Raw genomic sequence first — 17,142 nt, 5'->3', positions numbered from 1 at the left:
GGGTTAAATGTTTTGGGGGCTATGAGGATTGCGGTGGCGGAGGATTTAGTAGAGCTTAAGATGTTGTTTTATTTGCATCGTGTTGTTCCTTTGACCCATTGTAGAACGCAACGAGTGTGACAAGGAGAGATACCTGCAAAAAAAAAACCAAACTACAGTGGGAGCAAAATATAAGATTCTGGAAGGGCTGGTGAAAAAACGATAGGCAGAGAGATGAAAAGGGAGATGAGAAGGAAATATTTTGCAGGGCTATTGGGGAAAGAGCAGGAGAGAGGGGGGAAGTGGATAGCTCTTTCAAAGAGCTGGCACAGGCACAATGGGCCGAATGGCCTCCTTCTGTGCTGTATGATTCTATGGTAGGGATAGACAGAGATGGAACAGAGTAAGAGAGGGATAGAATGAAATGATAGAAAGAACAAGAGATGCTGCAGACAGACAGAGAAAAATGAAATAACACAGGCTATACAGATGATTAGGAGAGGCAAACAGTGATAGAGATAACGGGCGATGATAGAGTGGGACAGAGAATGAGGGAGGTGGGTGGAGAGAGGATAGAGTTGGCGGTGATAGAGAGGCAGAGAGGGAGGTGATAGAGGGCCAGAGAGAGAGGTGATAGAGGGCCAGAGAGAGAGGTGATAGAGAGGCAGAGAGGGAGGTGATAGAGGGCCAGAGAGGGAGGTGATAGAGAGGCAGAGAGGGAGGTGATAGAGAGGCAGAGAGAGAGGTGATAGAGGGCCAGAGAGAGATGATTGACAAAGATGAGACCATAGTGAAAGATGGCAACAAGGAATGGAGTGAGAAATGATGGAGAGAGAGATAGAGTGAGAAATGGAGAGAGGGATAGAGTGAGAAATGGAGAGAGGGATAGAGTGAGAAATGGAGAGAGAGATAGAGTAAGAAATGGAGAGAGAGATAGAGTAAGAAATGGAGAGAGGGATAGAGTGAGAAATGGAGAGAGGGATAGAGTGAGAAATGGAGAGAGAGATAGAGTAAGAAATGGAGAGAGAGATAGAGTAAGAAATGGAGAGAGGGATAGAGTAAGAAATGGAGAGAGGGATAGAGTGAGAAATGGAGAGAGAGATAGAGTGAGAAATGGAGAGAGGGATAGAGTAAGAAATGGAGAGAGGGATAGAGTAAGAAATGGAGAGAGAGATAGAGTAAGAAATGGAGAGAGGGATAGAGTAAGAAATGGAGAGAGGGATAGAGTGAGAAATGGAGAGAGAGATAGAGTGAGAAATGGAGAGAGAGATAGAGTGAGAAATGGAGAGAGGGATAGAGTAAGAAATGATGGAGAGAGGGATAGAGTAAGAAACGGAGAGAGGGATAGAGTGAGAAATGGAGAGAGGGATAGAGTAAGAAATGGAGAGAGGGATAGAGTGAGAAATGGAGAGAGAGATAGAGTAAGAAATGATGGAGAAACAGAGAGTGTAAGAAATGGAGAGAGGGATAGAGTAAGAAATGATGGAGAAAGAGATAGAGTAAGAAATGGAGCGAGGGATAGAGTAAGAAATGGAGAGAGGGATAGAGTAAGAAATGGAGAGAGAGATAGAGTAAGAAATGGAGAGAGGGATAGAGTAAGAAATGGAGAGAGGGATAGAGTAAGAAATGGAGAGAGGGATAGAGTAAGAAATGATGGAGAAAGAGATAGAGTAAGAAATGGAGAGAGGGATAGAGTAAGAAATGATGGAGAAAGAGATAGAGTAAGAAATGGAGAGAGGGATAGAGTAAGAAATGGAGAGAGGGATAGAGTAAGAAATGGAGAGAGAGATAGAGTAAGAAATGATGGAGAAAGAGATAGAGTAAGAAATGGAGAGAGGGATAGAGTAAGAAATGATGGAGAAAGAGATAGAGTAAGAAATGGAGAGAGGGATAGAGTAAGAAATGATGGAGAAAGAGATAGAGTAAGAAATGGAGCGAGGGATAGAGTAAGAAATGATGGAGAAAGAGCTAGAGTAAGAAATGGAGAGAGGGATAGAGTAAGAAATGATGGAGAAAGAGAGAGTGTAAGAAATGGAGAGAGGGATAGAGTAAGAAATGATGGAGAAAGAGAGAGTGTAAGAAATGGAGAGAGGGATAGAGTAAGAAATGGAGAGAGGGATAGAGTAAGAAATGGAGAGAGGGATAGAGTGAGAAATGGAGAGAGAGATAGAGTGAGAAATGGAGAGAGAGATAGAGTAAGAAATGATGGAGAAAGAGAGAGTGTAAGAAATGGAGAGAGGGATAGAGTAAGAAATGGAGAGAGGGATAGAGTAAGAAATGGAGAGAGGGATAGAGTAAGAAATGGAGAGAGGGATAGAGTAAGAAATGATGGAGAAAGAGATAGAGTAAGAAATGGAGCGAGGGATAGAGTAAGAAATGGAGAGAGGGATAGAGTAAGAAATGATGGAGAAAGAGATAGAGTAAGAAATGGAGCGAGGGATAGAGTAAGAAATGGAGAGAGGGATAGAGTAAGAAATGATGGAGAAAGAGAGAGTGTAAGAAATGGAGAGAGGGATAGAGTAAGAAATGATGGAGAGAGGGATAGAGTAAGAAACGGAGAGAGGGATAGAGTAAGAAATGATGGAGAAAGGGATAGTAAGAAATGATGGAGAAAGAGATAGAGTAAGAAATGATGGACAGAGTGATAGACTAAGAAATGGAGAGAGGGATAGTGTGAGAAATGACGGAGAGGGTGTTAGTGAGAAGGAGGGGGAAAGGATCAATTCAACAGAGATGAAGCCTAAGATTTTCAAAATCATGAAGGGTCTAGACAGAGTGGATAGAGAGAAACTGTTCCCATTGGCGGAAGGGTCGAGAACCAGAGGGCATAGATTTAAGGTGATTGGCAAAAGAATCAAAGGCGACATGAGGAAAAACTTTTTTACACAGCGAGTGGTTAGGATCTGGAATGCACTGTCCGAGGGGGTGGTGGAGGCAGATTCAATCATGGCCTTCAAAAGGGAACTGGATAAGTACTGGAAAAAAACGTGCAGGGCTACGGGGACAGGGCAGGGCGGGTGGGACTAGCTGGATTGCTCGTGCGTAGAGCCGGCGCGGACTCGATGGGCCGAATGGCCTCCTTCCGTGCTGTAACCGTTCTGTGTTTCTAAGGTTAGCAGAAAGGGCTGTACTTGAGTGGAGAAAGTGAGAGGCAACTGCATAGAACAGAAACCTGCAGGACTGTGAGTGAGTTTCGAACGTTAGTTGCACCAGGAAGTGAAGGTCCCGAGTCAACGTGAAATCACTTTGGAATTTTGGCCCTGGAGCGCGAGATTCCCTGTGGCCCACATGGTGCCTTTAGCAACAATAAATAATGAATGAAATTGGAATCTGCCCTGGATTTCGGTGGCATAAGAGAATGGCTCATTTATCTTTATTGGGGGAGCGGGGGAGAGAGAGAGAGACACAAACATCAGAAACTATTGTGCAAAAATGAAGTGACTGTGCCCGGGAGAAATGAAATGAGGCTTGATTTTAATAATCAGGGCACGTGGAAATGAATCAGCTCCCCAATGTCTCTGCACCTCCACTTGATAAAAAAAATATTTCATTCGTACCGGGATGATACCAGAATGGAGGAGGTTATAACTATCAGGAAAGGCTGAACAGGCTGGGGCTCTTTTCTCTAGAAAGGAGAAGGCTGAGGGGTGACCTGATAGAGGTCTTTAAGATTATGAAAGGGTTTGATAGGGTAGACGTAGAGAAAATGTTTCCACTTGTGGGGGAGACCAGAACTAGGGGCCATAAATATAAGATAGTCACTAATAAATCCAATAGGAGAAACTTCTTTACCCAGAGAGTGGTGAGAATGTGGAACTCGCTAACACAAGGAGTAGTTGAGGCGAATAGTGTAGATGGATTTTAATGGGAAGCTGGATAAACACATGAGGGAGAAAGGAATAGAAGGATATGCTGATAGGGTGAGATGAAGTAGGGAGGGAGGAGGCTCGTGTGGAGCATAAACACCGGCACAGACCAGTTGGGCCGAATGGCCTGTTTCTGTGCTGTACATTCTATGTAAGTACCAGTGGTGCATGTTCTATAGTAGGGGTTGCCAACTCTCCAGGATTGCACGGGAGTCTCCAGGAATTAAAGATTGATCTCCTGGACACTGCTGTGAACAACACCCCCGGGAGAAAAATCATCAGGGGGCATTTAATAAATAAAAAGTGGTGTTGATCAATTCCTTTGAACATTTTCATTTATTAGTTATAAAAATATTGAAGGTGGGGGAGGACTAAAAAAGGCTGTTTGACCGGGTGGGGCAGTTGCAGGCATGTGATGAAGCCTCCAGGAATACGTCCAACCAGAGTTGGCAACCCTATCTGTAGGTGCCTGTAAACCGTTAACCAATGATTGCCACTAATGGTGCGACGGTTTCTTGTGTGTGGTTTTCTCCTCGTGTGTTGTCACTTGATCACAACTAGAGGTTCACTGGGGCATTGTGGGGGTGGGGGGGAAGTCAGGAGGGGGAGATGGTTAGCCAAGGCTCCTCGTCCAGTAAGGCTCTGGAAAGTGTCCTTGTATTGATAGTGAGTGAAGGCCAGTTCAGAGTTGGCGATGACACTCCCTTGGATAAATAGCCGAGTCAGCCTCACTGTCTAGGTGGGCTATTCAACCAAGGGGATTATAACCAAGAATCGACTTATTGGTTGAGGTATTAGAGGGTTATTGGCGTCCGTAGTACTGTATCCTGCTATGAGTCCTGGTTTACAAGAGGGAGCGGGGTGGGGGGGGTGGGGGTGGGAGGAAGTACAGTAACAATCTTCAAAAATAGGATCTATTCAAAAACCTTCCCACTGAGGTAAAAGATGGGAAATGACAAAAAGTGGGAGATTGGCATTGTTTTGTGGTATGTCCTCATTTAAAGGAAGTACACAGATTACTGATAATATCAAGTCATTAACAAAAAACATATCAGTGTGTTCAACATTGTGGTGAGGCTGGACCACCTCCAATATCTCTCGATCTATCTCTCTATTTATCTCTCTCTTTATCTCACGATCTCTCTCTGTCTATCTCTCTCTCTGTCTATCTCTCTATCTATCTCTCTACATCTATCTCTCGCTATCTATATCTATATCTCTATCTTATCCATCTCTATCTATCTCTATCTATTCATCTCTCTCTATCTATCTATCTCTATCTATCCATCTCTCTCTATATCTATCTATCTATCTCTCTATCTATCTCTCTATCTATCTCTCTCTCTCTATCTCTCCATCTATCTCTCTATCTATCTCTCTCTCTATCTATCTATCTCTATCTATCTATCTATCTATCTCTCTATCTATCTATCTCTCTATCTATCTCTCTCTCTCTATCTCTCCATCTATCTATCTCTATCTATCTATCTATCTATCTATCTCTATCTATCTCTCTCTCTATCTATCTATCTCTATCTATCTATCTATCTATCTCTCTATCTATCTCTCTATCTATCTATCTATCTATCTATCTCTCTATCTATCTCTCTCTCTCTATCTATCTCTATCTATCTATCTCTCTATCTATCTATCTCTATCTATCTCTCTATCTCTCTATCTATCCATCTCTCTTGCATTTTGTGTAACTTTGGTGTTTGTACGTTGCGATATTCTGAGCTTTTGGTGAGCAATAACAGTAACTGGCCCAATGATAAAACTAAAAGGTACAATTTTAAAGGGGGTGCGGGAACAGAGAGACCTGGGGCTGCTTTGGAGGCAGCGGGACAAGTTGATAAGTCTGTTACATAGAATTACATAGAATGTACGGCACAGGAACAGACCCAACTGGTCTATGCCGGTGTTTATGCTCCACACGAGCCTCCTCCCTCCCTACTTCATCTCACCCTATCAGCATATCCTTCTATTCCTTTCTCCCTCGTGTTTATGCAGCTTCCCCTTAAATGCATGTAAAACAAATAAAAACATTTTAAAAACGCTGTTATAAAAGCAAACGGAATCCTGGGCTTTATAAGTAGAGACTGAAAGTACCAAAGCAAGGAAGTTATGGTAAACCTTTTATAAATCACTGGTTTGACCTCAGCCAGAATATTGCAATAAATTCTGGGAACTACACTTTAGGAAGAATGTGAGATCCTGGGGAGAGTGCAGAGGAGATTTACTAGAATGGTACCAGGGATGAGGGACTTCAGAGACTGGAGAAGCTGGGACTGTTCTCCTTAGAGCAGAGAAACATCGAAACATAGACAATAGGTGCAGGAGTAGGCCATTCGGCCCTTCGAGCCTGCTACGCCATTCAATATGATCATGGCTGATCCTCTATCTCAATACCATATTCCTGCTCTCTCCCCATACCCCTTGATGCCTTCTGTGTCTAGAAATCTATCCAGCTCCTTCTTAAATATATTAAGAAGGTAAAGGGGAGATTTAATAGAGGTGTTCAAGATGATGAGGGGTTTTGATCGAGTAGATAGGGAGAAACTGTTTCCAGTGGGCCGGTAACCAGAGGACACAGATTTAAGATAATTGGCAAAAGAACCAGGAGGGAGATGAGGAGAATGTTTTTAAGCAGCGAGTTGTGATGATCTGGAATTCACTGCCTGAAAGGGCGGTGGAAGCAGATTCAATAGTAACTTTCAAAAAGGGAATTGGATAAATACTTGAAATAGAAAAAATTACAGGGCCGTGGGGAAAGAGCAGGGGGAGTGGGACTAATTGGAGAGATCTTTCAGAGAGCCGGCACAGGCACGATGGGCCGAATGGCCTCTTTCTGTGCTGTACGATTCGATCCAGTTCTATGATTGCCACAATTGCTTCCACACGCACCCAAAACCATTTTACATCTGCACAAAAAGTGCCAGTACAACTGTGGACTGAAACTATAGAGAAAAAGGAGATGTGACCAAATCTCTTTCTCACCTGACGAAGGGGATAATCTCCGAAAGCTTGTGATTTTAAAATAAAATTGTTGGACTATAACCTGGTGTTGTAAGATTCCTTACATAAGTGTAAAATGTTTCTAGAGGTTTTTCAAGCAGGTCTGATGAAGGAAATACAATTCTCAATATCCTGTCTTGTTGAAAATGGCCATTTTTGTTCGGCAAGGGTATTAAGGGTTACGGAACCAAGGCAGGTAGATGGAGTTAAGAAACAGATCAGCCATGATCTAATTGAATGGTGGAACAGGCCCGAGGGGCTGAATGGCCTCCTCCTGTTCCTATGTATTTGTGTCTTTGTCTGCAAGATGGATTATCATGTTTTTAAGTCATGTCGGGCTTTGTCCCTGCATGAATGATGCTGTCCACGTGTGATTTAGTAGCTCTGTATTCTGTAAAGGCTTCTTTTGTTGAATCGAGGTATTTTGGGTTAAAATGTTAATTGTTTGCCTGAGCAGCAGGTCATTTGTGAAAAATTAATTTTTTCTCCTGCTCAGCAATTGGCATGAAGCCAGCGATAGTCCTTGTCGGCAATAGACAGTGTAAGTGTGAGATACTAGTGGACTAGGAGTAGAAAGAAAGAACATAGGAACAGGAGGAGGCCATTCAGCCCCTCGAGCCTGTTCTGTCATTCAACTAGATCATGGCTGATCTGTATCTTAACTCCATTTACCCGCCTTGGTTCCCTAACCCTTAATCCCCTCACCCAACAAAAATCTATAAATCTCAGTTTTTAAATTTTCAATTGACCCCCAGTCTCAGCAGCTTTTTGGGGGAGAGAGTTCCAGATTTCCACTCTCCTTTGTGTGAAGAAATTCTTCCTGACATCACCCCTGAACGGCCTGGCTCTAATTTTAAGGTTCTGCCCCTTGTTCTGGACTCCCCCCACCAGAGGAAATAGATTCTCTCTATCCACCCTCTCAAATCCTTTAATCGTCTTAAACACCTCGATTAGATCACCCCTTAATCTTCTACATTCAAGGGAACACAAGCCGAGTCCATGCAACCTGTCCTCGTAATTTAACCCTTTTAGCCCTGGTATCATTCTGGTGAATCTGCGCAAGAGCCCTCTCCAAGGTAGTTGCATTTATATAGCACCTTTCATGACCGCTGGACTTCCAAAACACATTACAGCCAATGAATTACTTTTGAAGTCACTGTTGTAATGTAAGGGAAAAAAAATAGGATGCCGCAGGATTATAAAATAGTGCAAGAGTACAAAAGAATATTATTTTGGCCACTGAGGTCACAATACCCTGAACCATTGCCCGCACCGATAACAAGGCACAGGCTATGCGTCAAGCAAAAAAGGTGAAACTATTTCCTGGATCGTGTGTCCGTTCAGTAACGGTCCACGGTGTCAGCTCGTGGCGCAGTGGGTAGCACCTGTCTCTCACCTCTGAGTCCGAAGGTCCTGGGTTCAAGTCCCACTCCAGAGACTCGATGCACGTGATCATGGCTGACACTCCCAGTGCCAGTACTGCGGGAGTGCTGCACTGTCGGAGGTGCCGTCTTTTAGCTGAGATCATAAACCAATCTAACCCTCTCAGGTAGATTAAAAGAGTCCATGATTCGAAGAAGAGCAGGGGCCAATATTTATCCCTCGACCGACACCTGAAAACAGACGATCCGGTCATTATCTCATTGCTGTTTGTGGGATCTTGCTGTGCGCAAATTGGCTGTCTCGTTTCCCTACATTACAGCAGTAACTACACTTCAAAAAGTACTTCATTGGCTGTAAAGCGCTTTGGGAGGTCCTGATTTTGTGAAAGACGCTATATAAATGCAAATTCTTTCTTCGGTATATTAAAAACTATTAACTGTAATTTGGTGAGGTAACAGAGATAGCCTTAAATATGCAAAAAGCCATTTAACCTTTAGCTAAGGCTATTAATATATTGATCAGCTGTGTAACTCGCAGGTGCTCAGATCTATAGTTTATCACAATAGCCTTCAACTCCAGTCAGTGTTTGCATTCCCCGTTTATACAGTGACTTTCAGTTATTTTGTCTTCAGTTTGTTTCTGAGGGGGGGGGAATTCTGCTGCAGTTCCAAAAACCATTGGCTCCTTATCGTCCTGAAAACGTCCTAGTTGCTAAAACCACGGTAAGTCAGGTTTGGGGCTTCCGATGGAGGCTGGCAGTCCGGGGCAGCACTCGGGGAGCGTCACATTACCTGTGAGGTACACGGTCCTTCAGGTCATTCTGCTGGTTCAGGAGGAAAGTGAAGATTTTCCCAGTTCCCTCGCCAACATTCCCCTCTCAAAAACAACACCGCCAAAGAAACGGATGTCACGGTCAGTCACTCGTGACTGTTCGTGGGGTCTTGCTGTGCAGAATGGCTTGCCGACATGCTTCACTTCAAAAGGATCTCATTGTGTGATGCTCCTTGGGGCATTCCAACGTGATAAGATGCTACGTAAATACTGTTATACCTTCAGAAACTCATTTCAACATACTTTTCAAGTGTGTATTTCTGTTAAGACATCAGAATTAAGATACCAATATCAGAGCTTTGTTTATCTACTCTGATGGTTGTGGGATTAGCTGGAACGATAGCTCAGAAATCATGATTGCAGATACGAACAGCACTGCAGGGTAATATATTAGCATGGATAGAGGATTGGTTAACGGACAGAAAACAGAGAGTAGGGATAAGCGGGTCATTCTCAGGTCGGCAGGCTGTAACTAGTGGGGTACCGCAAGGATCGGTGCTTGGGCCTCAGCTATTTACAATCTATATTAATGACTTAGATGAAGGGACCGAGTGTAATGTATCCAAGTTTGCTGATGATACAAAGCTAGGTGGGAAAGTAAGCTGTGAGGAGGACACAAAGGGGCACGATTTTAAACTTAAATTGCGGGTGCGTTGGGGGCAGGGGGGCTGCGAAAATGCAGGGGGGGGTTTGGAAGCCGCCTCCCGCCCGCCGACTTCCGAGTTCCCCACAGACGCACCTGTGTGCTCGGGCGTCCCGAATCCAGAAGTCCCGCCGGCCATTAAAGCTGGCGGAATGATAGTTAAAGAGCCAAATGTACCGAGGTACTTAAGGTACTTTACTTGTGACATATTAGGTAATGGGAACGATTTCTGACTTACCCGGGCGGCTTTCCCACGGCTTCTGATTGATGCCTGGTGAAAGCAGGGTGAAGGGCCGGATCAGGGAGAAAGAAACAAAATAAATTAAGTACAAACCACTGCACAAAGTTAAAAAACAAAGTAAACCTGCCTTTCCACCCTGCTCCAATGTCTGATGTCTCCCTCTCCGATGTCCCGCTCCGATCTCCTCCTCTTCCTCCACCATGTCCCCCCGACCTTCCCCTCTCCCCCCCCCAATCTTCCACTCGCCCCCCCGATCTTCCCCTCTCGCCCCCCGATCTTCCCCTCTCCCCCCCCGACATTCCCTTCTCCCCCCGATCTTCCCCTCTCCCCCCCCGACCTTCCCTTCTCCCCCCGATCTTCCCCTCTCCCCCCGATCTTACCCTCTCCCCCACCGATCTTCCCCTCTCCCCCCACCGACATTCCCTTCTCCCCCCGACCTTCCCCTCTCCCCCCCGATCTTCCCCTCTCCCCCCTCGATCTTCCACTCGCCCCCCCGATCTTCCCCTCTCCCCCCTGATCTTCCCCTCTCCCCCCCCGAAATTCCCTTCTCCCCCCGACCTTCCCCTCTCCCCCCTCGATCTTCCCCTCTCCCCCCTGATCTTCCCCCCTCCCCCCCCCGATCTTCCCCTCTCGCCCCCCCGATCTTCCCCTCTCCCCCCCCCGACCTTCCCTTCTCCCCCCGACCTTCCCTTCTCCCCCCGACCTTCCCTTCTCCCCCCGACCTTCCCCTCTCCCCCCCGACCTTCCCCTCTCCCCCCCCGATCTTCCCCTCTCGCCCCCCGATCTTCCCCTCTCCCCCCCGACCTTCCCTTCTCCCCCCGACCTTCCCTTCTCCCCCCGACCTTCCCTTCTCCCCCCGACCTTCCCCTCTCCCCCCCCCCGAACTTCCCCTCTCCCCCCTGATCTTCCCCTCTCCCCCCCAATCTTCCACTCGCCCCCCCTCGATCTTCCCCTCTCGCCCCCCGATCTTCCCCTCTCCCCCCCCCGACCTTCCCTTCTCCCCCCGACCTTCACCTTTCCCCCCCCGATCTTCCACTCTCTCCCCCGACCTTCCCCTCTCCCCCCCCGATCTTCCACTCTCCCTCCCCAATCTTCCCCTCTCCCCCCCCGATCTTCCACTTTCCCCCCCGACCTTCCCCTCTCCCCCCCCCGATCTTCCACTCTCCCTTCCCAATCTTCCCCTCTCCCCCCCAATCTTCCCCTCTCCCCCCCAATCTTCCCCTCTCCCCCCCAATCTTCCCCTCTCCCCCCCAATCTTCCCCTCTCCCCCCCAATCTTCCCCTCTTCCCCCCCAATCTTCCCCTCTCCCCCCCAATCTTCCCCTCTCCCCCCCCAATCTTCCCCTCTCTCCCGATCTTCCCCTCTCCCCCCCCAATCTTCCCCTCTCCCCCCCCAATCTTCCCCTCTCCCCCCCAATCTTCCCCTCTCCCCCCCAATCTTCCCCTCTCCCCCCCCAATCTGCCCCTCTCCCCCCGATCTTGCACTCTCCTCCCCAATCTTCCTCTCTCCCCCCAATCTTCCCCTCTCCCCCCGATCTTGCACTCTCCCTCCCCACCCCGATCTTCTGTTCCAGAGCTGGATGATGTCTCACTCTCTCTCTTTCTCCCCCCCCCTTCCAAACCTCGGCGTTTCAGCTCCTGACGGCTGGCTGCCGGGCACCAAACCCGGGCCCAAGAGTCTGCAAAGGGATATCGACAGGTTAAGTGAGTGGGCAAGAAGGTGTCAGATGGAGTATAATGTGGGGAAATGTGAGGTTATTCACTTTGGTAGGAAGAATAGAAATATTTTTTAAAAGGTGAGAAACTAAGAAATGTTGGTAATCAGAGGGATTTGAGTGTCCTTGTAGATGATACAGAAAGTTAACATGCAGGTACAAAAAGCAATTAAGAAGGCAAAGGGAATGTCCGCCTTTATTGTAAGGGGGTTTGGAGTATAAGAGTAAGGAGGTCTTGCTGCAATTATATAGGGCTCCGATGAGACCACACCTGGAGTACTGTGTACAGTTTTGGTCTCCTTACCTAAAGAAGGATATACTTGCCTTAGAGGGAGTGCAACGAAGGTTCACTAGATTGATTCCTGGGATGAGAGGGTTGTCCTATGAGGAGAGATTGTGTAGAATGGGCCTATACTCTCTGGAGTTTAGAAGGATGAGAGGTGATCTCATTAAAACATAAAATTGACAGGGTAGATGCTGAGAGGTTGTTCCCCCTGGCTGGCGAGTCTAGAACTAGGGGGCATAGTCTCAGGATAAGGGGTCGGCCATTTAGGACTGAGATGAGGAGGAATGTCTTCACTCAGAGGGTTGTGAATCTTTGGAATTCTCTACCCCAGAGGGCTGTGGATGCTCAGCCGTTGAGTATATTCAAAACAGATGGATAGATTTTTAGACACTATGGGAATCAAAGGATATAGTGAGAAAATGGAGGTCGAAGATCAGCCATGATCTCATTGAATAGCGGAGCAGGCTCGAGGGGCCGAATGGCCTACTCCTGCTCCTATTTCTTATTTCTTTCACAACCTCAAGATGTCACAAAGCGCTTTACAGCCAATGAAGTAGTTTTCAAGTATAATCTCTGTTGTAACGCAGCAGCCAATTTGCACTGAACGAACTCCCACAAGCAGCAATGTGATAATGACCAAATGATCTGTGTTTGAGTCACGTTGGTTCAGGGATAAATATTGATTCAGGACACCAGAGAGAACTCCCCTACTCTTCCTTCAAATTAGCGCCTTGGGATCTTTTACATCCGCCAGAGAGAGTAGACAGGTCCTCGGTTTAACGTCTCGTCCCAAAAGACTCCCTCGGTACTGAGGTGCCAATCTAGATGATTATATGCTTATAGTCCCTGGAGTGGGAGCTTGAGCCCATGACTATTCTGGCTCAGAGGCCAGACTGCTACCCCCTGAGCCATGGATGACACCTGAAGTGACTTCAGCACAGAGCAGGAGTTGAACCTGCGAGTTTCTTGGATTTATCCTGCTCTGCCACTCAGGGATAAACACGGGGAGCCAGTGAGGAGCCAGCTTAGGTATTTAACCTTAATATACACCAACTGTTAATTCCCACCGATACCAGCTGTTCAATAGTACTTGATAAAACAGTTACTCTGTCACAGTTATTAATTCTTCAGAGTGTCATGGAGCATGCTGTTCGCCAATATTAATCATTCACGACAACAGCTCCTTGAAAAAGATAGTTTTCAAATTGGATTAACAGACGCTACAACGTTCTACTGCAACTAATCAGGGCATTCTTCTCGATCGATCGGATCCCAGCCCTGAATTTCACTTCCTCGGCTTCTGAAGCAGAGAGTGGCCGTAGCTTGCTGGGAGTGCGAGCTGACAACAGGGGCGGGGACGGCAACGGGGCCTTTGGGACCTTGGTGAACGGTGGGACCAACAGGAGAAAGAAACAGAGGAACGACGGAAAGGGAAATTCGAGTCAAGTCAGATGCAGAAAGAGAAATAATAGAGGGGGAGAGAAAGATTGGATTAAGAGAGAGAAAAGAGACAGAAAGGAAAATTAAATTCACTACCTGAAGGAATGAGACTCCACCGTTTCAATTATTCCCTTTCTGGGCCAGAGAGGTTGTTTTAACGACAATTATCATGTCGATAAAAAGGTATCTATGCTGTTAAGCCCCTGCCCTAACTCTCTGCGGCGAGTTTAATGGTCAATTAATGTGCAAATCCAGCGAGTTCTTAAAAATAACGGGGAGGCTGAGGACGAGATTCTGTTTGTGCGGAGCAAATGGCGGAGTGGCGTAAATCGGCCGGCCAGTTCTGAAGATTCCCAACTTGTACCTCTTGATCCCCTGAATTCGATGGCCGATTTACGCATTAAAAGAGTGCGCGCCATTATTTTCCCAGCAAGATCTGCCATAATAGTTCTACAATTTCCCCCAGCTTCTTAATTGACCCGTCAAACATCTCCAGCCATGCCTGGAAATTAACCCAGCTTTCATCTCAAGAACCCACAGCTCCGAGCCTTAAAGGGACACACACCTACGTTCTATTTTACATATTGTTCCCGTTCTTACAAACCATCGGGACTTCTGACTTAGACACCAGACTGTATCTTACTCCAGGGTATCCATTATTCTATCCGTAAGACGGCCTGAACTTGGTATTCATGAGTCTGGGTCACTTAAATGGGGAGCTATCCTAATCCTTCGATTACAGCCTGCCACTCATTTTAAATTCTTATCCTCGCGTTCAAATCCCTCCATGGCCTCACCCTTCTTATCTCTGTAACCTCCTCCAGCCCTACAACCCTCCGAGATCTCTGCGCTCCTCCGACTCTGGTCTCTTGTCCATTCCCCCCGCTCCCTTTGCCCCGCCATTGGCGGCCTTCAGCCGTCTAGACTCTAATCTCTGGAATTCCCTCTCCAAACCCCTCCGCCTCCCCTCCTTTAAGACGCTCCTTAAAACCTACCCCTTTAACCCGGGATTTGGTCGCCTGTCCTAATATCTCTTTATGTGGCTCAGCTTTTGTCTGATAATCGCTCCTGCGAAGCGCCTTGGGATGTTTTACTCCATTAAATGTGCTTTTTAATGGATGCAAGTTGTTGTTGGTCAGATATCTGTTGCTCACTATAAATTATTACACCCCTTTCGTACATTGAAACCAAAATCCTCGTGGTGATTTTGCGAGCGTCTGCTGCTGGCAGGGACCCTTGCTGGACGAGAGCAGAGTTTGGGGCGATATAACTCTGGCCCTCTTCCTCCGATGCCCACTCTCCGTTGGTGAGGCATTGTGCTGGCAGAGGCGCGTCACTGAAACTCCCCCTCACTTCTGACTCCAGCCCAAAAGCAAGAAAAAAAAACAATTTGTAAAGGGAAAGTTGCCAATAGGCCAGCTGGAATTTGCGAAGAGAAGCTTCAGTTAAATTTGATTAGTCTGGAGTTCACTGTTTTATTTCGCTGCTGACCTTGAGACCACAACTATTGTGTCAGCAGGAAACAGCTGGATTTCATTCGAAGGAGAAAAGTCGTCAGGAAGACTAAACAAAATAGAGGCCCACCACTCTGTAATTCCTTGGTATGAATTTCTTTTTACAAACTGGCAGAATTCAACGAGAATCACTAGCAGTTCTCCAACAGAACAAAACTTGCATTTATATAGCGCCTTTAACGTAGTAAAACGTCCTCGAGGTCCCTTCACAGGAGCGATTTATCAAACAAAATCCGACACTGAGCCACATAAGGAGATATTAGGACAGGTGACCAAAAGCTTGGTCAAAGAGGGAGGTTTTAAGGAGCGTCTTAAAAGAGGAGAGAGAGAGGCGGAGAGGTTTAGGGAGGGAATTCCAGAGCTTAGGGCCCCAGGCAGCTGAAGGCACGGCCGCCAACGGTGGAGCGATGGAAATCGGGGGATGCGCAAGAGGCCGGAATTGGAGGAGCCCAGAGATCTCGGAGGGTCGTAGGGGCTGGAGGAGGTTACAGAGATAGGGGAGGGGGAGCGAGGGCCATGGAGGGAATATGAAAACAAAGAGCTAAAAAGGAACGTTTCGAAGATACGAACAATTGTCTCGGGTTTAATTCCACACTGTTTTCCTGTGGCACGCGAATTTCCTTGATCCGTGGCACTGGCAGTGGGCACTACGCTGTACTTACGATGTCGTTTCAACGCAAGTAGAGGGGAATCCAGGCCATTAAGGCGACAGGATTTTCCGCAAGGATTATGACAAATCAAAGAAGCCACCATTCTGCCTTGAAATAAGTTAAATTACACTACATAACGAGACACTAGGGAGGGGAGTTCTCCCCGGTGTCCTGGGGCCAATATTTATCCCTCAACCAATATCACTAAAAAAAAACCAGATGATCTGGTCATTATCACATTGCTGTTTGTGGGATCTTGCTGTGCGCAAATTGGCTGCCGCGTTTCCTACATCACAACAGTGACAAGAAAGTACTTGATTGGCTGTGAAGCGCATTGGGACGTCCAGAGCTCGTGAAAGTCGCTATAAAAATGCAAGTCCTTTCTTTGAAACGCTGCGACCAAGGGGGGAAATCCTACATAAGCCTGTAAGACGTTAAATGGCACAGGTAAGGTAAATCTGGAGTGAAACTTCAAGTTAAGCCAGAGTAAAACTGATGAATGGCGAATTTAGGAATTAGGGGCGCTAAATTGGGCCGTGTAGCGCCCGTTGTTTCGGTGCTACACGGGCTCTCTGACATCCAAGATGGCGTCTTGGTTTCGCACGCACGTTTCCAGCGTGATGTGCGCCGGACGCCATCTTGGTATAGGAGTTAGCGCAGGCGCAGATAATGAACGCTGGAATCATGTAGAGTAGGGAGAAAATGGCTTCAATCAGTGCACAACGCTGATTTAAAGTGATAGACACCATTTTGGGACTTAACGCTCAACTCAACGCACAGTCTTAACCCCGACCGTCTGAACGTGTCTTAGAGTGTCTGGAGGACCCCCCACCAGCGCTATTTAAAGGGACCATGCAGGATTTACAGGTTAGTGGCTGGATTATTGCTTCTGGCTGCCGAGACATTTGTAACTGTTTTTGGAGGTCTCCTAGACTTGAATACTAGGACGCGGGGACATAGCCCAACATTTAGAGCCAGGACGCGCAGGAGTGAAGTTAGGAAATGCTTCTACACGCAAAGTGTGGGAGAAGTTTGAAACGCTCTTCTGCAACGGCAGTTGATGCTAGCTCAAATGAGAATTCTAAATCTGAGATTGATAGATTTCTGTGAACCAAGGGTATTCAGGGATATGGGGCTAAGGCGGGTATATGGAGTTAGGTCACAGGTCCACCATGATCTGATCGAATGGTGGAACAGGCTCGAGGGGCAAAATGCCACTTGCTGCCTCCGGACATGCGCCACCTTCTGCAAGAAAGTGGGATGTGTGTCTGGGTGATGTGCCTATCATGGTTGAATAGCTAGTGTGTGTGGCCTGTGAGTTGTGGGTGGGCGGCTTTGAACAGTGGCAATGTGTAAGGGTGAGAGGAAACATCTGATTGGAAGAGTTGAGTACTGATTGAAAGAGTTTGTTGGTATGTGGGTGATGGGGGTGTAGTGTGTGGTGCAGTTGGCAGGAGACGCCACTTGACAGTTGACCTCACTCACCTTGACCACTCGTGTCAAAGCATTGAACTTCTTCCTGCACTGCATCCATGTTCATGATGCTGTGTGCCTGGACATTGACTTCGTCCCCCGCTGCC

General features: G+C 46.9%; 1 protein-coding gene across 1 annotated transcript in view; it reads left to right on the top strand.

Moving 5' to 3' along the window:
- The window catches only part of gal3st4 (galactose-3-O-sulfotransferase 4), a 78,836-nt gene that overhangs the window by 478 nt on the left and 61,216 nt on the right, over window positions 1-17,142 (top strand). The window lies entirely within an intron of this gene.

The sequence above is a fragment of the Heptranchias perlo genome, chromosome 35 (genome assembly GCF_035084215.1).
Source record: "Heptranchias perlo isolate sHepPer1 chromosome 35, sHepPer1.hap1, whole genome shotgun sequence".
Taxonomy (NCBI): domain Eukaryota; kingdom Metazoa; phylum Chordata; class Chondrichthyes; order Hexanchiformes; family Hexanchidae; genus Heptranchias; species Heptranchias perlo.
The sequence above is the reverse complement of the archived record's forward strand: the minus strand, read 5'-3'. Positions and strand labels throughout refer to the sequence as shown.